Here is a 23,604-nt window from a genome sequence, read left to right as displayed (position 1 = left end):
AGCCAGTGATTTATCAGTGTGCTCTTATCAATGCACGGTCATTAATAAAGCATGCAACTGAAATGGCTGAGTTGATTCACACTAGCCTGATATAGTTTTCATCACAGAAAAGTGGGCTAACAGCACCTCGATGCCAGAACTCCTATTTCTACGGGATATTTGCTTCATAGACTGGATCGCCCGCTCAAAAGAGGAAGGGGGCTTGGAATTGTATATCGTGACAAGTTCAGGGCTGAATTTACGATCTTATCGAATAAAGATTGTGAAGCTTTATCCTTTTGGTTGGCATTAACCAAAAATAAATCATTTAGAGGGTTTCTTATCTATCGTCCGCCTGGCCCTAGAAATAATTTTCTCTACTCCATTAGCTCCCTCTTGGAGGATGAAATCGGAAATGAGGATTTCAGTCCTTGGAGACTTAAATTTCGATTTGGAATCTCAAAAAGATAGACACCAAGGCTCTGCTTGAAATCCTGAATAATTTCGGTCTCCCCCAGCTGGTACAAAACATCACTCATACGGCTGGTCACACAGAAGTCATATTCTCCAATAATAAATCCAGCGCCAAGCTACATCTGCTACCACTCTCCTGGTCTCTGCCATTTTCTTTTTAGCTAAGAGGTACCGAGGTAGTAGCAGATCTTAATAAAAGGCGAGGCCTGCCCCATTATAGGGCATAAGCCAATCTGGATTGCAAACAACTTCAGCTACAACATATGGAATCCCTCATCCCCCCACCCGAGCAAAACCCAGAGTTAGTCACCCAGGATTACCTTAATTGGCTAAATACTCCGTTCTGCATAGCTGTTCATATTAAAAAGGCTAATCAAGGCAGAAAAAAGCACTCTGCTTGGTTTTCTGAAGCCCTCCGGCTAGAAAAAGCATACAAGCTATCTTTATCCAAATATAAAACCCTCCTGATTAAAGAAAAAAACTGTTTTTTTCACCTCACAGATTGAATCCTCTAAAAACTCTGCCAGGGAAGTCTTCCAGGTAATAAACAAACTAACAAAAAGCAACCATATATTAAAGGAGGTTGTAGCAACCAAACCTTCTGTGACACCATTGCCCAACACTAAAAGAGTAAAGTCGACCAGATTTATATCCTATTTAATTGTTCCAACAATGCTAATTCACAAGTGGCTAACCGCACGAGTGACTGCATTGAGGATAATGATGTCTCACTGGCCTTATTAACCACCTTTACCCCCAGTCTCGCTACTGCAGATAGACAATCTCATCCAGAACATCAAACCTGGATCCCCAGATGTCCGTGCTCAAGTCCATTTCGAAGCCAATAGCCATAGTATTGACAAACATCTTCAATACTATATTTAATACAGGAGTCTTTCCTATCTTCTGAAAGAGGGCTTCAATTCTTCTGCTCTTAAAAAAAAAAAAAAAAAAAGCGAGTCTGGACCTGTAAGACCCCTTTGATTACCGGCCCATTTCTAGACTTCCTTTTCCAGCAAAAAATTGGAAAAAATCATGAATGGTCAACTGAATCAAATTATCAAAGAGAATAATCTGTTGGATCCAACTCAATTTGGGTTCAGATTGGAACACAGTACTGAGATGGCCCTTATTAAGGCCACTGATGAACTCAAGATCACTTTGGATGATAGAGAAACGGCTGCTCTGATCCTGCTCGATCTGTCGGCAGCATTTGACTCTGTGGACCACCCAACTCTGATTTCTCGCCTGGAAGCCGTAGGAATATAAAAAATAAGGTCTTGGAGTTAATGAAATCCTTCCTAAACAGTAATCATACAGTCAAATTGAATCCCTATAGCTCGAACACCGTATCATTGCCCTGTGGAGTGCTGCAGGGATCTTCGCTCAGCCCCACCCTTTTCAATTTATACGCAAGAGAACTCTCCCCTTTGATCCAATCTTTTGGCTTCTCCCTCACGTCCTATGCGGATCGTGCTTTCTGACACTAATGACACTAATTATACCAGCCTCCGAATTCATAACTGCATGAGAGAAATTAGTAAATGGATGAGCAAGCAATGTCTCAATTTTAACTCTGAAAAGACAGAGGTGATTCTCTTGGGAAACATCCCAATTTCTAGTCCACGGCTAGCTTGCCATCAGATTTGGGCACACTCCCCTTGCCGACTCCCAGAGCTAAGTCTCTGGTTAATTCTAGATGTCAGCCTGAAACTTGACAAGCAAATTAATGCAGTCTGAGCCCTCTCTTATAATACTCTCAGAATCCTAAAGAAAATTCTAATCCTTATCCCTGTTAACTCCAGAAAGACAGTAATTTCCACATTAATTCTCTCCAAGATGGATTACTGTAATGGTCTATATATCAGCCTTCAGGCACAATATTTCAACTAACTTTCAGTTTCCCAAGCCATCAAAGATCTTCACTGTTTATCAGTTAAGAATCTGATCAAATTTAACGTACTTTGCTGTACTTATAAGGCCCTGCATGATTCGGGACCTGCATTTCTAAGACCAGCGATTTTTTTTGGGTATGTTTCCAATAGAAATCTCAGATCAATTAGAGCCTAGAAAGTGAACACCCTCAGATACAAAAAAATAAATGGGGTGGAAGCAGCTTTCTTGCTCTAGCAACCAAACAGTGGAATATCCTGCTTATACACATTAGATCGGCTGCCTTTCTACAGCTGTTTAGAAAGCTTCTTAAAACTTGGCTTATCACCCAGTAACCTCTGCCTTTCTCAGATATCCTCTTAACCTAGGTTACTGCCAATACACACTTGGGTATACGCTGCACTCTATAAATTCTTTTAATATAACATATTGTGCAGAATTTGTTTGAGTTGTCTTTAAGACTCTGTGCACTTTGCCACAGCTAACCAGTGCTAAAGTGCTTGTGTTCGCTCCCTAAAACATGGGAAAATTGACTTGCACCTAATTGCTGTATTTAATTTACTTTTAAATCCCTAGTTAAGTGGTACACCTTATGCCCAGGCCCTGTAAAATAAATACTATTAGTACTTAGTGTGTAGCACTTATTGTGCTATCCACTAAGAAACGTCCCATGCCTGCCATTGAAGCCTGAATGTTGTTTTAAATTGCCAATTCAACCTTGCAATGTAACCTCCATACTAATCCTTAAACTCCTCTTTAATTACATACAAGTCACCTTTAAGGTAGGCTGTAGGGAGTGTTTAGGGAAGGGTGCATTGTAATTAAAAGGTCGCCCATGTACTTTAGGTTTTACATGTCGTTGTTTTGCGTTTTTTTTTTTTTTACATCGCGGAGGCCTACCTTTCCCATAGGATAAAATTTGGTTGCTTTATTAGACCTAACAAGTGCTATCTTTTGATTTGGAGCAGGTGAAAAGTTCAGATTTGCTGTTTGCGAAATTGTAATCGAAAATCCTCTTTAATGGTAAAGTCCGATTTTAAGTTAGTTTTAAAAATGCCACTGTTTGAGAATGGAAATTTTCCAGTTTTAGCTATTTGGTGCCTGCATCCTCTTCCTGGGTCACATGACCGGCTGTAGTTGGCATTTGGACTTTATTTCTCTCAGGAAGCCACACAATAGAGGGATAAGGTGTGCCTGAAGGTGCCATCACTGGCACAGATGAGGGATGGGGGCCGAGTGGGCACAACCCCACTTGCAACTAAATAGGCTGTGCCCTTCTTTCTCATGAAAGGACTTGTCAATACTGCATTGTTCATGCAGCCAGCCTGGAACTGGAGTACGGGAGTCGGGGGGGGAAACGTCAAAGGGAGTTCTCTAAACATCTAATTCAAAGAAGGCACAAGGTATAAAAAATGGGACCCTCAAACTCACTCTTCAGTTCACTGTCTGGACCTGCGGAAGGCCTCTCAGAGGACTGCATGCTGCTGTGGCCTACTGTGTACTTCAGAAGACTGCTTTGCTGCACCTAGGACTGATTTGCTTCCAAGAGCCTGCTTTGAACCCTCCGAGGCCTATCCTCCTATTTCAGCCCTGTTCCACTTCTTGAACTATGGACTGCCCGTGACTCCAAGTAGTAGTTTACTGGCTTCCTGATCAGAGCCTCAGGGACAGAAAATGCTCCAACCATCTTGAACCAGCCCGAGTGATTCCCAACACCCTAAGTGGTGCACCTCCAGTCCTGGACCCTTGGTGGTTGTGTTGTGGATTCCCAGACAGCCCAAATCCAAAACTTGAGACTTGGAGAATTTTTAGCTAAAAACTGCGTTGAGAGCAAAGAGGAGACTGGGACTGACTTGCTTGTCTATTCACCCAAGGTGCATCGCCGGTCGGCCCGACTGTGTGGCAGCCCCCATTACGTTCTTCTCTGCCACAGAAAATCCTGATCAGTCGTCCTTTACCAAAGGGGCATCCTATCTCATGGAACTCTTGTCGGTTACATCCTCCAGCTTTGTCCCGCTGGAAATCTTTGACTTTCAAAAAAGAGGAAAAAGAGACGAAGTCTGAACGTGGAAATCTTCACTGTGACCTCGTCCAGTGGCTTCCCTGCAACGATGCTTCCTTCTTGCCCTGCTGAACTTTTATCTTCTTAGAACTATGTATGAAAAGTTTTTCTAAATTCGAATATGTGCTGACTGGCCCAATCCACACTTGTATTTGACTTGCACAACTAGATTTCTGTGGTTGGCACTTTGATCTTGTAGGCGCTTGTTTTTACCATAAGCTTTAAAAATTCCTCACTCCTGTTCAACTGTTTGGAATTTTGTCATTTTGGTGTCCAATAATTTATTAACATTTACTCTATTTTTCAAAATTTGTGAGGGATTGTACTTATGTTGTGTTTAAACTTTATTAATGGTTGTGTGCTGCATAAATACTTCATGCATTGCTTCTAAGTTAAGCCTGACTGCGTTTGTGCCAAACTGCTAGAGGGTTAAGCACAGGTTAATTTAATTTAGTGAGGTTTGTGGATTGTCACTGTTGCTTGAGCAGGGTTAACACCTCACTCAACAAACAATCCAATTTCTTACAGACAGTGAATCTTAGATCAAATTGTTGTAAAGATGCTCTGGTGTTGATAGGATGTGCTAAAAAGGCAGCCAGACAATGGCGGATGAGGCAGTCTACCAGCAAGCTTTAGGTTGTAGCCAACTTTGGGTATTGGCTGGGGCACTCTGTGAAACTGCTTTGACAATAACTAAATACAATTTTTAAAAAGTTGGAACGTTGGTAAAATGTGCACAAATATGGTGTGCATATTTCCAAAGACACTGCTACGAACAGTGAATATATTGAGATTTTTTTCTCCACAGAACATTTAATTAATTTGACATGAACTAGGTCCAACACACAAAAAATAGGGAGCAACACAGGCAGTTCATACTGCCTTTTTTTTTAACCCTACACCAACTTAGACTTCCTTCAAAAATGTTAACTACAAAATCATGCATACATAAAAGATATGGAGGAAACTCGAGTTGAGTTCCGGTAAATGCCTCCACTTTTGATTTCCCATCAAAATAGGCTCCCAAGTCCTTGTTCTTATCCACCTTCAAAACATTGACCATCTATCTGCTGTGTTCCAGAAATGCATGACATAAAGAAATGTATATGCGCAAGATGGGATGTTTCAATTCTATTAAAGATGCAAAGTCAAGGATTATACTGAACTAACTTTACTGTATTACTCACAGCAGCCAATAAAAACATGAACTACACCACCCAGTCGGCATCTGTAGCAAACTCCCCAAAAAGCGATGCTTTAATGTCCAATTACTATTTTTGAAAACCCAATAAATATTCCTGTCACAGTCTCTCTTCCTCTTTCTTTGCTAGAAGTTGTACCCATAACTTGTTCCACCTCTACTCCCTTGCATATCCTTCATTTGATTGCCTACCCTTATTGTTTGTCCTCAGAATCTCTCATTTAACCCCTTCCATGCGCTACCTCGCTGGTGCTGCCGTCGGCCAATGGCCGTGGCCCCGCCAGTTTTGCGGAAGTGCCGCACTTCCGCAAAATCGCTGGCGCAGTGGAGGAGTTAAAGTGTAAACACGAGTTCACATGTCAACAGCCAAAGTGATGTGTTGATTACGGTCCAAAGTTTCAACAACTGAACAAAACATATTTGGAATACCATCAGATTAGATAGTTACAAGTCGCACATAACCTTAAAATTGCCACGTTTGAACTTATCATATGAAATCAACTATCCTAAATCAAATCAATACTCTTTACTGAAAAATAGATATCGGAGGGTCAGAAAGATACCCTTTTAGGGTATGATAATCCTTACCACTGTTCCCCCTAATTGAATTGAAACGTTCCTTTTCGATTGCTAGGACATTTTTCGTTCTGTGTCAAGACTGGTGGTGTTGGTTTAAAGTATACTCTCCACCAATGTAGCCATTTTAGAACTCGCCTATGCAGCGCGCATGTGCTGCATAGGAAAAAGACCTTTAGCCATCGCTACACTTTTGCGGGATCGAGCAGCAGCGCCATATGTTAGTAATTATTGCGCTTTGCTGCTCGCTCCCGCAAGGGAAACCTGCACAGGCCCCCTCCTGTCTCCCCTCCCCCTGCTGCCGCGTGCGTGCGCTTATTTTTTTAACCAGCGCTGACATGCTTTTTTAACCAGCTATTCCTTCACAGCCGTAATTGTCACTGAAAAGCAGTGTGAGGCAGCTGAGCAAGCTAATGTGTGCGTCTCTTGCTGTTGCCGCCTCTCCTGTCAGCCAGAGGTCGCAAGGCCCAGCTCTTCGACTGGAAGGAAAACGATATAACCGGGCTCCTCCCTTCCGAGGTGAAGTCAGGGATGTGGGAGGAAGGGAGCCATTAAAGCGTCTGTTGGAGACACCCTTTTGCTGGGTCATCACTTGTCAGGATTCTCCCTAACACAAGGTCAGCAAGGGTCCTAACATCACGAAAACAGAATTGGAGCCCGATCACTTCCTGGTCTGACGCATGGAATTTACGAAATTCCAAGATGGCGGAAGAATCAGGGAAGTTAGCAGTCTAGTGTCTTGGGCGTTCTAGAGCAGAGTGCAGGTGAGGCGCGCGCTCTATCAAGGCTGCGCACTTCACCGCGTATCTTGCCCGAGTCAGTTGAGGTATTTTAGCGAGTTACAGGAAACTATAGTAAGTGTTCTGTTTTAGGGTTCAGAGTATTTGAGCAGTCATAGTAGGAAGGAAATACATTACGCTATCACCCTGTTAGCGTTTTACGTCGAGAAATAAGAAGAACTTTCTGTCAGAAAAGACGTGACAGAGAGTCTCCGATGCTGTCATCTTGCGCATTGCCAGCGGAACATAGTGAAACGGCGCGAGTGAACCTCCGCTTTCCCAGCGACTTTAAGGAGCCTGTGAGCCTGAAGGGAGCAGAACTTCAAGAGCTAAGTCATAGAAAAAACTAAAAACTGTACAGCTTACGTGTGAATGAGAGATATTTGATTTAACTGTTAAGAGTACTCCATAGTTAAACAGCAGTACGAACATTTGAACTTACAAGAGAAAGGTTGTTATATTCAGTAGCATGTTCGTGAACCACAGAAAATAAGAAGATATGAGACGCTTACCTGGATGTTGTGAAAAGTATCACTTCAGCAGAAAGGGCAGAGATATCTGAAGAAAAACAATTTAGAGTTAGAACAGAATTCCAAGCATTTGAATTACAGAGAACAAGACAGAAGAGGTTAATTCCTACAACACAAATAAGAGAAAGATTAAAGGTCAAGGAGTTGCAAATAGTGGTAGGTTAAAACGCCAATTTCCTATTTACAGACTAGAAAGAAATTAGTGGGAGAGCTAATAAGAATATTGATTTCGTTACAGTGAGATGAAACACTAAGAGCAGTCCAGATTAAGAACAACTCTCAGAGAAATAGAAGAGAAGCAGGTCTACACAGTTCCTTGGGTATGTCAAAAGTCAGTGAGGGAATAGGGAGTGTAGGGAATTGTTAAAGGTTCTCATAGTTTTCTATATGTGCTTAGTATTCACAGAAATCTTGCTGGGCAGACTAAAAGCCTGAGGAGGATTCGCTAGAGTATCGAGGAACCAGGACCAGTCTCTTCTGTGCTTTACTTTCTTATGGTTATTTTCTCCACTTTTCCCCTTCCCTTTCTCTGATTACCTGGAATTATGATTACACTCTGACTCCGGGTTATTGGTGAGAGGGAGTCGGAAAGTTAGCATCATCTGTTCCTGTGCAAGTCGACAAGAATTGGAATTCGTGGACCCTGACAGAGTGAAGTGCCCACGTTGTAAATTTGCACCCGAACAGAATGGTTGAAGGGGTTAATTTGCAGACCTTAGGGGCGGTATTAGATTCCATACAAAAGGAATTAGTGGCGGTTAGAGAGGAGAATCAAGGTCTGAGGCAAGAGGTGATAAATGCTAGGAAAGAGACGGCAGAGATAGCACAAAGAATGAGACAACCACTTTCAGGAAATAGAGAAATTCCCACCACGTCTACTGGGGAAACAACTAGGTTAACTACGCAGGTGATACACTCATTGTCCCCAGTCATTCCCTTGGCAGCACCAGAGAGATTTAGTGGGGATCCACAGAAGGCACAAGTGTTTATTTCCCAATGCACCTTACACTTCATGTGTCGTCCTTCTGTCTTTCCCGATGCACAATCCAAAGTGGCCTTCGTTTTATCATACCTGAGTGGAGACGCTGCCGCTTGGTCAATGCCCATCGTTTCTCGAGACGACCCTCTCCTGCAGAATTATGATGAATTTAAGAAGGAATTTTTGCGCATATTTGATCGAAGGCGAATTTCCCAGGCTGTAGATAATGAGCTTCTGGAACTAAAGCAGGGAAACAGAGACTTGGTGGCGTACTTGGCCCAATTTAATAAGTTGGTAATGGAAACTGATTGGCCGGAAAATAAGAGGACAGCAATTTTTTATCGAGGTCTACGAGATGAACTCAAAGATGGATTGGCGCAAATTCCCAATCGGCCAACAGAGATATCGGCCCTCGTAGATTTGGTTCTCGAGTTAGATTTCCGGCAGGGGGAACGACGAGGAGAGAGAAGACGAGAATTTCGAAGCACAGTGCCTCGATTTGACAGAGCCAAGCCTGAAGTTGGGAAGGTTGCAGAAGGAACCAATGGCCAAGAACCAATGCAGATAGGGGCAATAAGAGGTCCGCTTACTAAAGAGGAAAAAGAGAAGAGACGAGCCAATAATTTGTGTATGTATTGTGGTTCGAGCGGACATTTTGTAAGGAATTGTCCAAAGAAGCCTAAAGGAACATACCGGCCGAAGGAAAACTAGTTGCACCACCTGTAGAAGGAGTTGTACAGGTGGATGCGAGTCAAGATTCAACTCCACAAGAGCACCAACTGGCCAATACTCTGCAATCATCGTCCCCTCACCTTGTGTTATCAATGACCATAAAGTTCCGTCAAGAAGTTCGAGAGAGAGTGATGGTGATGGTGGATTCTGGGGCGACCGGAAATTTTTGTGACCAACGATTTGCGACCAAGATAGGGTTGAGAGCAATATTAAAAGATAAGAGTGAACCAGTTAGAGCCATCGACGGGACAAACCTATCCTCAGGACCCATAGTCAGTCATACTGAACTGGTGCAGTTGGTAAAGGAAGATGGACATCAAGAAGAAATCCAGTTTAACCTAATAGACGCGCCACAGTTCCAGCTAATCCTAGGACTTCCTTGGCTCACGGAGCATAATCCGACTGTAGATTGGGCGGCAAGAACTATAGAAATGTCTTCGGACTATTGCAAGCATTATTGTTTTGGAAACCAGAAGGAAAAAGACCAGGAAAATCCAGCTCAAGCCCTGTGTTCTGCGAATGCAGTTGTGTGTGTGATCAACACACAGTCCATTCCATCGCAATATCAAGATTTTGAAGATGTATTTGACGAACAGGAAGCTGAACAATTACCACCTCATCGGGTGTATGATTGTAAAATAGACCTTGAACCAGGAGCGAATATGCCATGTAGCAGAGTTTATGCCTTAACGGAAAAGGAGCATGAACATTTAAAGGAATATATACACAAGTACTTGGCGAACGGATTTATCCGTCCTTCCCAATCTCCAGTATCCTCGCCTTTGTTTTTTGTGCCGAAAAAGGAAGAGGGCGAGTTACGAACTTGCATAGACTACCGCGCCATCAATCGGATCACTAAGAAGAACAGGTATCCCCTTCCTCTCATCTCAGTTTTATTAGATCAAGTGAAAGGGGCTCAAATATTTACCAAATTGGATTTGAGAGGGGCCTATCATCTCATTCGAGTAAGAGCTGGTGATGAGTGGAAGACCGCCTTTAGGACTCGATTCGGATTATTTGAATACCAAGTGATGCCCTACGGCCTATGCAACGCCCCAGCTGCGTTCCAGCACTTTATTAATGATGTTCTCAGTGAGTTCATAGACCAATGCGCTATCGTGTACATTGACGATATTTTGATCTACTCTGCAAACACACAGGAACATCAGGGTCATGTAAGAAGAATTTTACAAAAATTGAGAGAGAACAAGTTGTTTGTCAAGTTGGAGAAATGTGCCTTTGATGTCACTGAAGTAGAATTCCTGGGGTTCGTGATCTCACCAGCTGGAATACTCATGGATAAACGGAAGATTCAAGCAGTCTTGGAGTGGAAGTCTCCAACCAGTGTGAAAGAAGTGCAAGCCTTCATTGGCTTTGCCAACTTTTATCGAAGATTTATCAGTGAATTTTCTCGGCGAATTCTTCCCCTTACAAGTCTATTGAAAAAAGGGGTGCAGTTTCAGTGGACCGAAGAGGCGGAGTCAGCATTCAAAGGTCTGAAGGAAGAATTCACATCAGCTCCCATCCTTCTTCATGCGGATCCATCCGAGCCGTTTTATGTGGAAACGGACGCCTCAGATCTGGCGGTTGGAGGAGTACTTTCCCAGCGAAATAAGAAGACGGGCCAATTACATCCAGTGGCCTATAGATCTAGAAAGTTGTCGCCTGCGGAAGTCAATTACACAATCACTGAAAAGGAACTGCTGGCAATCAAGGACGCCTTCAAGGAATGGAGACACTACTTGATGGGTGCTCATCATGTGGTTACAGTATTCACGGATCATCGAAATCTAAAGTTTTTGAAGTCCGCTCGGACTTTAACTCCAAGGCAACTTCGTTGGTCGTTATATTTCGCTGATTATGATTTTGTCATCACATTCAGACCAGGGGCGCAGAATGGCAAAGCGGATGCCTTGTCCCGGATGGGAACAGGAGAAGAAAAGAACCAAATTAAGACACAAGCGATTATCCCTGATTCCAAGATAATAAGTGTTGTGGAAACTCTGAGTGTGAAGGAACAGATAATTCGAGTCTTGTCTCCAGAGGATATGTTAGAGTGGACTCAGCAAGAAGGTGGCAGAGAAATATTAAATGGGCTACCTTACCACTCGGGAGCCTTGTATGTACCAACATCCGAATTGCAAAACCAGGTCATGAAAGAATGTCACGATCATCTACTGGCTGGACATAAAGGGGAGCTGAAGACTATGGATTTGGTGAAACGAAGTTATTGGTGGCCACACATGAATAAGGACATAGAGCAATACGTGAAAACTTGTGAGATATGTGCACAGGGAAAGTCAGAACGACAGGCACCTAAAGGTTTGTTACAGCCTTTACCCACTCCTCCTTATCCTTGGCACACAATCACTTTAGATTTAATTACAGAACTTCCTTCCTGTCAAGGTTACAATACCATCCTAGTAGTTGTAGATGCATACACCAAGATGACGCACTTTGTAGCCATGAAGGGAATTCCAACGGCCAAACAGCTAGCTACTCATTTTAGTGTGCAGGTTGTGCGGTTACATGGCATCCCTAAGATTGTCATTTCAGATCGCGGCTCCCAGTTTGTGTCTCATTTCTGGAGGGTTTTTATGAAGGCTCTTGGAACTGAGACACGATTCTCCACCAGTTTCCATCCGGAAACGGACGGACAGACTGAACGAGTGAATCAGGAGGTAGAACAGTACTTGAGGTTATTCACCTTAAAACAGGGTGGGGAATGGCTGGACTATTTGTGGGCTGCAGAATTTGCTCATAACAATGCCACAAATGTGTCCACGGGTTATTCACCGTTCTATTTGAACTATGGAAAACACCCGAATTTCTCCTTGCTGGATGTTTCACTTCCAGTACCAGCAGTCCAGGATTTGGTGACTCATCTGTGTCAAGTACATGATTCTGCATCACTAAATTTGGAGCAGGCCAAGATTAAGTATAAGGGGTATGCAGACAGGAAGAGGAGAGATTTCCCACATTTGGAAATTGGAAGTGAGGTTTGGTTAAATACCAAGCACCTACGATTAAAGGGGAATAGAAAGTTCCAGCCTCGATTCATTGGCCCTTACCCTGTTGAAGAACAGATTAATCCAGTGCCCTATAGATTGACACTACCCACGAAACTCAAGATTCACCCAGTCTTCCATGTATCGTTATTAAAGAAGGTGGTTCAGGGTTTGAGACGAGAGAGAGCTCCACCACCGATTCAGTTGGAAACTGGTGTGGAGTTTGAAGTGAAGGAAATTCTTGACTCCAAAATAGTGAAGGGGATCCTGTACTATTTGGTGGATTGGAAAGGCTATGGGCCAGAGGAGCGCTCCTGGGAGTTAGTCAGATGTTCATGCACCCAGATTAGTACGACTTTTTCATCTGAGGTATCCAACCAAGCCCAAAATGGGAGGACCTTCTTTGGTGGGGGGTACTGTCAGGATTCTCCCTAACACAAGGTCAGCAAGGGTCCTAACATCACGAAAACAGAATTGGAGCCCGATCACTTCCTGGTCTGATGCATGGAATTTACGAAATTCCAAGATGGCGGAAGAATCAGGGAAGTTAGCAGTCTAGTGTCTTGGGCGTTCTAGAGCAGAGTGCAGGTGAGGCGCGCGCTCTATCAAGGCTGCGCACTTCACCGCGTATCTTGCCCGAGTCAGTTGAGGTATTTTAGCGAGTTACAGGAAACTATAGTAAGTGTTCTGTTTTAGGGTTCAGAGTATTTGAGCAGTCATAGTAGGAAGGAAATACATTACGCTATCACCCTGTTAGCGTTTTACGTCGAGAAATAAGAAGAACTTTCTGTCAGAAAAGACGTGACAGAGAGTCTCCGATGCTGTGTCATCTTGCGCATTGCCAGCGGAACATAGTGAAACGGCGCGAGTGAACCTCCGCTTTCCCAGCGACTTTAAGGAGCCTGTGAGCCTGAAGGGAGCAGAACTTCAAGAGCTAAGTCATAGAAAAAACTAAAAACTGTACAGCTTACGTGTGAATGAGAGATATTTGATTTAACTGTTAAGAGTACTCCATAGTTAAACAGCAGTACGAACATTTGAACTTACAAGAGAAAGGTTGTTATATTCAGTAGCATGTTCGTGAACCACAGAAAATAAGAAGATATGAGACGCTTACCTGGATGTTGTGAAAAGTATCACTTCAGCAGAAAGGGCAGAGATATCTGAAGAAAAAGAATTTAGAGTTAGAACAGAATTCCAAGCATTTGAATTACAGAGAACAAGACAGAAGAGGTTAATTCCTACAACACAAATAAGAGAAAGATTAAAGGTCAAGGAGTTGCAAATAGTGGTAGGTTAAAACGCCAATTTCCTATTTACGGACTAGAAAGAAATTAGTGGGAGAGCTAATAAGAATATTGATTTCGTTACAGTGAGATGAAACACTAAGAGCAGTCCAGATTAAGAACAACTCTCAGAGAAATAGAAGAGAAGCAGGTCTACACAGTTCCTTGGGTATGTCAAAAGTCAGTGAGGGAATAGGGAGTGTAGGGAATTGTTAAAGGTTCTCATAGTTTTCTATATGTGCTTAGTATTCACAGAAATCTTGCTGGGCAGACTAAAAGCCTGAGGAGGATTCGCTAGAGTATCGAGGAACCAGGACCAGTCTCTTCTGTGCTTTACTTTCTTATGGTTATTTTCTCCACTTTTCCCCTTCCCTTTCTCTGATTGCCTGGAGTTATGATTACACTCTGACTCCGGGTTATTGGTGAGAGGGAGTCGGAAAGTTAGCATCATCTGTTCCTGTGCAAGTCGACAAGAATTGGAATTCGTGGACCCTGACATCACTGCTCGAATGTAACAAGTGATCACAAGCGAGCAATAACTTTCTCACTACAGACATGCGCTGATATCAGAAAGCACCCATGTAATAAGATCATGTACACTCTTTTAGGGAGCTTATCCACTCTCGCCTATTAAATGGTGTCTAATGATGCCTACCCCGTCTTGAGTAGTATGCAGTGTGCACAGTACTAAGCAGCAGATATTGAAGCACTGCACTCAGTAAATGTCAAGAGCAGCATGTCCAGCTGCTTCTATTGGTGTTCTCCAAAAGCACATTTTTAATCCCGTCAGCAAATCCTCACAAATGGTGTGACCATTCATTTCTTTGTGCAAGCTGAGTGTGAGTAACAAATGGCCCTGTAACGTCTTGCCCAGCTCCCCATTCCAGACACTTCCAGTGAGGAACAAAATTAGACTGAGATGAGAATTCACAGAATTGTTTTTCTTCATCTTTAGTTAATCTGTTGCCAGAGAGGCTTCAAAGAGCCCATCAGTGAATTCGCTCTGCACTTTGTAGAAGATTTTGGCACTTTTTGGCTCTGCTAAGCCGGTTGTAAATCTGAGCTACAAAGTACAGGCCATTAAAATACAAATTGTCGGAGCCTGGCTCTTCAAAGCGCAGGCACCATGTGCGAGATGAGGGTCTCTGTGGGGACAGTCAGGGATGAAGAGAGCCGCATTGATGGCGGTGGGAGATCGGCTGACATTACTTTTTGATTAGCCGATATATATATATTGTCCTTTTTACCCATATGAGGGTTGGTCATTAAGATTTGTTAAGACAAGGTTTACACAACAGGTATTTTTTGTGCATGGAAAATCTTTTTTTAAAATCTTTTTTTTCTAGTATCATATATTTTATTACTGTTTTTGCTCTCTCAGGGTAGTTTCGCTCTTACTTTGTTGTGATGGCTTATTTTCCCGCTGTTTCTCATGCAACAGTTAATGTTGTTGCACCAAGGATATTGTGCTGCATAACTAAATACTTACAAGGTCCCAAAAGCGAGACCTATTGGCTATGCCAATGCTTGTTATAATGGGGTTGAAATCACTTTTCTTGAAGGTGTAATTCGAACCCAGTCTGCTGATCTAAGGCAATCCTCTACTAAAGCCACAAGAAGCATGGTCTTTGAGGACATTGCGCTTCTGGTAAAATGAGCTTGAAAGAATGGTGTCAATCCCGCTTCTTGCATTCCTCGTTTCACCCATGTTGCTTAGCTGGGAGATGATACCATCTTGTGGTGATTTGTTATAGAAATGAGAAGTTGTTTAACTCCCCTAGGTCTGAACACTCTAGATACATCTTCATATTCTTGAAGACCTCTGACCGTGCAAAGTTTAGGGTAATCAGGAAATGAAGGATAGCGAACTATGAGAGTATTTGATTTTGTACACCTAGTGATGTTAAACACAGTGCAATAAATGCCGCCAAATTCAGGATGTTATGAAGTTTCCTGGGTATACCTTATCAGTACAACATAAAAGATCCTCCTTCCTCCAAATCAATAAAATGTTGAGAAAGTGTGGTGTCAAATAGGCTTTTATTCCCTGTCAAGCTAAGGTAACAGCTGAGCAGCAATCATATTTATTTTTATTACAAGAACAAGCATGCGACTGGATCGAACCATACCAATCTCAATAACGAATGGATGTTAAGGGGCATAAACTGCATTACCCTGAGGCCCGTGTTCGACACCATAGAGGGAAATCAGTGATACGTTGGCTCCTATGCGGTGACACCCTTCTTATTTTTGCAGCGTATAGAAAGGTCCTCGAGGAGACTGCATCTGTCACGGGGGTCGTTGCCTCATGACAAACTCTGCTGAGAGCTCTATCGTCTTCTGAGGGGGGCCTAACCTGAGGACCATGAAAATCTAAAACTCTCCGTCCCTCCCTACTGTGACCAACCTGCTGATTTCGATAGTTATGACTCTATCTTCTATTCTTTATTCTATGCATTAGTGTGGCTTTCCTAACTAGTGATCTTCACATTTGTGTCTTTGTCTGTCGCTGTTCCTCAATGGAGATCTGGGAGAGCAGAGATACAAGTTCAGGGGTGTGGAATTTAAAGAAAGATCTACTTGTCCATAGAGCAAGTTGCTTCATAAATCTACTTGTCCTGTACCAAAAGCCACTTTTCCCTTTCGTGCTGTGTAATGCGGCGACACATTGTGGTAGTAATGTCAATCTATAAGAGCTCTGATATAGCCTCTCTGATTATGCCAGGGCTCATACCATTGCAGGGTATGAATACTAGCCCGACCCTTATGTTGACACGTTTCCGTAGATCTACATACTGGGACTGAAGGTAGCATTAAGCAATAGTTCCAGGGTTGGCATGCCCTATTGATTCTGTGCACACCTACTAACTTGCATTTTTTAAGGGTTTTCACCAACTCTTCTCTAATCTTTTTCCATACTGAGAAAGGTTGGCACTTTACTCCTGACAATGGCAGATGTGAACCTCTTCCAGGGTTGGGGAAAAAAGTGGTTGGAGAGAAAGTGAACTTGCAAACACTCAGACTTTTGCTTGAGCAAATTGACACATGCATATTTGCTCATGCTTAAATGCAGCTCACAAATATTTTATAGGAGTTGTTTCTTGGCCTACTTTTTAGGTTTCGCCTAGGCAGCGCATGTGCTGCCTAGGCGAGAGATGCTTTGTACAGTATAGCGGGGGAAGCTCCGCCCACTTTCCAGCCATAAATTTGATTGACTGTAATGAAAAATCTTGCATTTTGATTGGTTTTTGGCATCTTAGTCCCGCCTCCTGACTGCCATGGCATAATTTTTCCTCTTCTGAGGCTATCAACCCCTTCACCACTAAAACCGTTTTGTCTCCCTGTCTCTCCTCGTTTCCTCCTGTAATCTATAATTTTTTTTTTGTACCACAACTAACCCCCCACACCCCTCTGCAAAATGCAATGGGACTCCGGTAAATCCGAGTCGTATTGCATTTTCAATGCTTGTTTGTCCCGTGATTGGTTGGTGACTTTGCACTATATTTATTGGTGTGCCAATTGCGCTGTCCGCGATGTGGTTTTTACAGAATTTGGTTTTACAATGCACATATAGCGCGAGCTTAGACCAAGGACATTCAAGTGCTCTACACGAGCATCAGTTTACGTCACGCAGTTAGATTCTCGTTCGCATGGGTGATAAGTCATTTGGCCTAGGATGGGAGGATGTTGGCCAAGGCCAGCACTCGAACCTCCTTTCCCAGTGCAAGGCCGGCAGCTCCCCCCTTATACTCTTCTCTTCATGTGTAGGATGCTCCTCTGTGCAGATGTCTCCCCCGGGTTAGCTACCACCGTGATGGTTTATTAGTCCTACCTGTGGTACTGCTATTTAAAATCCCAGCGTTGGCTGGAGATGGGTATTCTGCTGCAGCTAGTGCTCCAGAGTGGTGCTCTACATAGGCTGCTCTTTATAAATAAAATAATTAAAACCGTTCCAGGCACGTGCTCCATCCCCAGATGAGCTGTACGAAGAAAAAGACGAAAGGTGAGGTGCAGTAATGTTTTCGTCTTACTTTCACTTTTGGTTGCGGTGCTCCACAGCTGAGAGCGGCATCTCTCAGCAGAGGAACGCCTCATGGAAGCCCAACACGCCGCGAACATAGCTGTCCTCCAGCCACTAAGCAGATTGGTAGTGTTTCATTAGTGTCGTCAACCCCCACGCTTCGTCAGCTGGAGCGGGGGTGATGTTAACTGTACCCACTGGGTCGAGAAAAGTGGTCAGCAAACTCACTTCTACTTGTCTAAATCCCAACTCGATCGCAGCACAGTACTCCTTAGTGTGATAAGCCAAACAAAATAGGTTAAGTAGACTTATGAGCAAGTCGTCATTGTAAAAAGGGCTTTGCCCAAAACCATGTCTTCCAGCTTGTGGGTTTATCACGCTGTTAGCAGGGAAATCCTTTAACCCTCTGGGAATATAAGTACAAATACAAGAAGTCCCCAGATTTGATGACTTTAAGAATACATTTGATTTTTTCACAAACCTGATATTGTTATTTGGAGCTCGTTTATAATATTATGGTCTACTATAAGTAGTAGGGATATGGTATAAAGTAGGCAGCAGGGAAAATAAACTACGGATTTCTCTACAGGAGGGTTTGGAATATTAATTTTGTCCTGGCAACTTGTGCTATAGTTTGCAACATTAAATTATGCTGTCCACTTGTCTGGATTGTTACTTATGCCAGGCGTTTTGGGGGTGGGGTGGTTACAGTTTATCCAGTGAGGGAGCTATTATTTTTTGTCAAGCGGTTGAACCGTTACAAACCTCGGACCTCATTGCAGTACCCCATTTCTGTGAGTAGAGTGCTGTCATTTCTCAACTTAATACTGCAAATCTGCTGTGCTCGGTTTATTCTCAGTCTTCAGTATTTACTCCCCCCACAAATCCTGGCCCGCTCGTTGTGAGATGTGTAGCCACAATAACACTAGTGCTTGTTGCTACTGCTTTTTAAAGCCTGTTTAGTATAAGGCATTCTGTCCTTGAGAATTTTTCTGCAAAGTGCACACAGGTTCCGCTCCAGTGGCCTAATGCAAAATAATGCCCGCCCCCCTTGCAGAATGTGTAGAGGTGTCCCTTAGTCTCCCGCATCTCACTGATACTATTTGGCCTTCAGGTGCATTAGGCCCCCCTACAGGTTCGTATAGTGGGTACTGAAAGTTTGTCCCCAAACCCCCCGCACCGCTGGGGCTTGTTTTACATCCCTGGACAGCTCACATGTCCAGTTTTGACACATCATGTAGTTCTGACTGCACACAACTGCATTTTTTGATTCAGAACTAGGCTTGATCAAGGGATGCAGAAGGGCACCGTTCAGCAGAAGGGCACCGTTATTGAAACAAAACCTTTAATTTGTGAGCCCAAACCAACCTTTTTTTGACCACGCTTAATTCTTCTGGCTTTGAACCTATCAACCTTTTTTTCCTGCAGGTAAGTCCGTGACCTGCACTGGAACAGTCTTTGGGCGCAATTTATCAACCTCTTTAGCCTTGGAGGCTGTTGATAACCAAAACATGCGTGTAGACCCATTAACATTCCAGAGGGTGTAATACCTTAGGCGTCCCTGGTGTTGCCTATTAGCTGAAATTTAATGTCTATTGTCTAACCTACATGTTGTAATAAATGTAGGAGACAGCTGGAGGGGTTATATTTAGTGCAGATAGAAGGCGCTCTACCTATGGTAAACGTTACGTTTCGTAGGAAAATTAGTGTCTGTGGGGTGGTGCGTAAAGAGCGAACGGACTAACCCTAACCGTTCAGAGAAAATCAAAAGACCTTCATAGACAAAAGGAAGCAATGCTCTCGCAACCACAAGGCAGTGTAAACAACATGTAAACAGTAATCACAATAAAGTAGAAAGCAACAGCAGATCTTATATTTTCAAAATTTCCAAGGATGTTTATTGGATCCACATTCAGCCGACACGTGTTTCGTCGTGTTCAGAAGTGGAGTCAACACGACTCTTCAGGGCTGGTAAATAGACCCAGGCATCTATGGGTCGATGCCAGACGTTGGTATAGTCGAGCGTTGAGTCCTGTCTGAGGATTGATGGGTAGTCAAAGTTTAAAAGATCCAAAGAAACTTAATTCCGGGTTCGGAATATGATCACTTTATTCGGAAGTGGGCGCTCGCTGAGGCGCATTGAAAACTACACAAAGAGACTAAACACGTGTTAGTGTCTAGCTTATACCGTGTCGTCCTTGGAACACGGCGACCGGGAACACTCAGAGGAGGGATTCTAAACTACAGTGCACTACTTACGCAAGATAAACAGAACGAATAATACTGCAGCCTTTAGCTTGTTTTGGATCCCCTCCCGGTATAAGCTAGACACTAACACGTGTTTAGTCTCTTTGTGTAGTTTTCAATGCGCCTCAGCGAGCGCCCACTTCCGAATAAAGTGATCATATTCCGAACCCGGAATTAAGTTTCTTTGGATCTTTTAAACTTTGACTACCCATCAATCCTCAGACAGGACTCAACGCTCGACTATACCAACGTCTGGCATCGACCCATAGATGCCTGGGTCTATTTACCAGCCCTGAAGAGTCGTGTTGACTCCACTTCTGAACACGACGAAACACGTGTCGGCTGAATGTGGATCCAATAAACATCCTTGGAAATTTTGAAAATATAAGATCTGCTGTTGCTTTCTACTTTATTGTGATTACTGTTTACATGTTGTTTTCACTGCCTTGTGGTTGCGAGAGCATTGCTTCCTTTTGTAATAAATGTAATTGTATGTTTCTTTGCTGCGAAAGAACTGAATTTAGTAATCCAACTGGGCGTGTTCTTAAACTTTATATTCTGCTGTTGCAGTCTTTGCGGTCTCTAGTGCTGTCGATGTCTCTTTCGTTTTTTAGCACCCAAGATGATATACTGCATTGCTAAAAACGTATAAGGTCCCAAAGGTGAAACCAGTTGCATTGCAAATGCTTGTTATAAATTTTTGTGAATTCACAAAAGTTGTATATCTGCACTTAATGCAAAGACATATACCATTGGTGCACTTCTTTAATAATTGGGTCCCTAATTAGGTCTTGCGTTAACCTTGACCTTTTGCGTTTATTAAAATTCTGTCTCTCTCTCTCTCTCCGACTTATCAGCTGGCTTCACTCTGAGTGACAACATTTTGGTCTTTCACAAGGAGCATATCGACACACAAACTAGTTTTTGTTCAGTGCCAGGAACTAATATGTGCTATTTGCTGATGCTTGTTATAATGTGAGGGCCCGGCAGCTTCCACACCAATCAAGGTTTACAAAAACCACCCCAAAACAAGTCACACGTTGACAAAACCAAAAGGCTGACCACCAAATTCAGATCTGCCCGATGTGCAATGCTAGTTTATTTTTATGTTTCCTATAAGCTTATTGAAACTAGTTACACTGATTTTCCAGTATAACTATCGTTGGAAAACTAGCATACATCAACACTTTTTACCATATGATGCTGCAAATAAATGGTACCTAAAACTTTACAGTAGTTTAGCTAAATGTTTTTTTCCTACTTGCATTTTTTTTTAACATTTTATTTTTAAAGCAAAGACTCATACATCTTGCTGTGAAGCTTCTGCAAATATTTGTGTCTAATCAGAGAGCATGCTGGGAGCATTATACATAGCCTTATATTTCTAGTCAGTAGTGCAGTCCGAGCTTACAACATTTACGTAGAGGGCTCACCCTAATAATAAAGGCTTTGTATCAATGAACTATAAATACAAGTATGAATAGCATTAACACATGGACAGAAATATTACCTTAACTGCAGGCAATCCCCTTCTCTGATCCATAATGTGTTAAAGTAAACAGGCAGCTAAAGGGTTTGTGCTGTAGGGGTTTGGGCCTAATTATCCTAAGGACAAAATGCACATTAAAACTTTTTGCCCTAGACCCCAAACAATATGTCCTGGGCGTCGGGCTATACGAATTCCACATCCGTGTACAAACTAGGAAGATTAGTCCTGCCGCTCCCACCGGCAGCACCAGTACAGTGTGCTAGGTACTTGAGTAGCTGGTTGGAGGGCTGGGCATTGGTAGTTGTATGTTGACTGTGACATCCGCATAAGCGAAATTACTCTTTTCACTCACTGTCCCACATCCGTTGCACCAAACTGGCCCGAATTGCCTACAGCAGTTGCAGTCGGCAGAGCATAAACCTGAAGTCTTATCTGATCACAACCCTATGGAGAACACACTTGAATAGGGAAGGCTCATCTATCCTGACATGGTGTCTGCAAACCTCGATGTTCGACAACACCCCCTTGAAGCATAGTGTGGAGACACTTATTGAGTAGTTTTTCGTTGATAATAAAGGCTATGGCCTCCTCCCCGTTGATTGAATGGGAAGCATTCATAGTCTCTATCTGAGGACCATGTATTCGGATCACTGTTGGAGCTTGTAGAATTCTACTAGACACTTTGCACAAGTTCGAATACAAGATGCGCACTGGCTAGACCTGCACCATCACCTCAGAACTGCTTTCCGAGCTACAGAAACAACATACCACCAAATGGAAATATTGAGATATCTTGACTGTGCAGTTTACCTTGCAAAGACACATAAGGAAGATGACAAAGCAAGTGGGCTACTGGCATGTATGATAGTCCAATGCTTCACAAGCTCCCCACCCCTACTCTCTATACATAGACCATGTGTTAACCTCTGTAAAGAGATCATCATGGGCACCCACGGTATACACAAATCGACATTAATGCAACATTTTTCAAATATAATTTATATCAAAAGGTACTTCCTCCCTCACTGGATAATGTAGATTTTCTACGGCCGATAAGGCTTCCCCGCAGGGCGTTGACTAACGAGCAGACATAGATGTGCCCCTAAGCGAACAGGCAGTGCGAGGTGTACTCTGCGAACTGGTCTCTTGGAAAGTTCCCGATGCAGATGAGATTCCCTCAGAATTTTATAGCACATTCTACCCTCAATTGGTTCCTAAATTGCTAGCATTATTTGCTAGTATATACAACAAGGATTGTTTGCCTCCTTCAATAAGGGAGGCCTTTATCACTTCCATCCTGAAGCCTGGCTGCGGCGCCTTGGACATGTCCTCCTACTGGCCTCTTTGTATTTTTAACCAGGATTATTAAGTCCTAAGTAGGTTGATCGCAACTAGAATTCTCCCTACAGTCCTGGCCCCTTAATATACCTCTTTAAAAAAATTGTTGTCCAGAGATTTTGATTTTTGATATGTGTTTTTGTATCGTATCGTAAGAGAATGTAGCTTGGGTAGACATTACTGGTCACAACCCAGTTTTTCTTGAACATTTAAAAAAATGGTGGATGTGTTGCTGTGATAATATTTCAGGAACAGTGAGACCTATATACTTCATTTTGGTGTCAAAGCCTAGGTTTTGTGGCGTGCGTGTTCTTATCAAGACAGAAAATAACTCCTCAGAGCAACCCTATTGCCATTTTCCAAAATGGCACTTTTTTAATGATGTGTTTTAGTCATCAAAATAGCGACTAATAAAGGAAGAAGAGACATGCATATAGAAATGAAGCCAATAATAATGGCTTTTAATCCTTTTATGTATACACCAAACAGTGTTTATGATTTGAATATGAAGTTCTTTGAGTAGAGGCTTAGAAATTTTGTTGGTTTTAGCACCCCAACCAAATTTGCACTAATCTTTCTCTACGTATGCATGATACGAAACATTAACACATCTTGTGATCAAGTAGATCCCTCTTTTAATGTCCATGCAAAAAATTTGATGTCTTTGGATGGTCACTTAGCAGTACTGATCTCTTGAACTCACTGTACCGAAGATTGTCAAATGCGTAACATGCAGAACTTGTTTTCCACAAATGCACAAGGTAATTCCTTAAAGTCACGTTCTTCTTCTGTCCTAGCAAATCCTTTTAGAAACTTCAATGTCATTTAAAGCTCCAAGCTTTGTTACAATTTTGCTCATAGTGTCATCATCACCTGTAAGAATATGTACCTTGATAAGAACACTGGGCATCTCTGGGTCTGGGATTAAGTGTCTCGCCTGTCCCATAACATCCATTACTTCTCTAATGATCCAAAAACACAAAAGAAAATCTCTAGATAATTTCTTTACA

The 23,604-nt window shown here is 42.7% G+C and overlaps 1 protein-coding gene across 1 annotated transcript in view; it reads left to right on the top strand.

Annotated features, from left to right (window-relative positions):
- The window catches only part of RALA (RAS like proto-oncogene A), a 278,211-nt gene that overhangs the window by 29,336 nt on the left and 225,271 nt on the right, over positions 1 to 23,604 (top strand). The gene's annotated exons all lie outside the window — the stretch shown is intronic.

Source organism: Lissotriton helveticus, chromosome 4_1 (genome assembly GCF_964261635.1).
Source record: "Lissotriton helveticus chromosome 4_1, aLisHel1.1, whole genome shotgun sequence".
Classification (NCBI taxonomy): domain Eukaryota; kingdom Metazoa; phylum Chordata; class Amphibia; order Caudata; family Salamandridae; genus Lissotriton; species Lissotriton helveticus.
The sequence above is the reverse complement of the archived record's forward strand: the minus strand, read 5'-3'. Positions and strand labels throughout refer to the sequence as shown.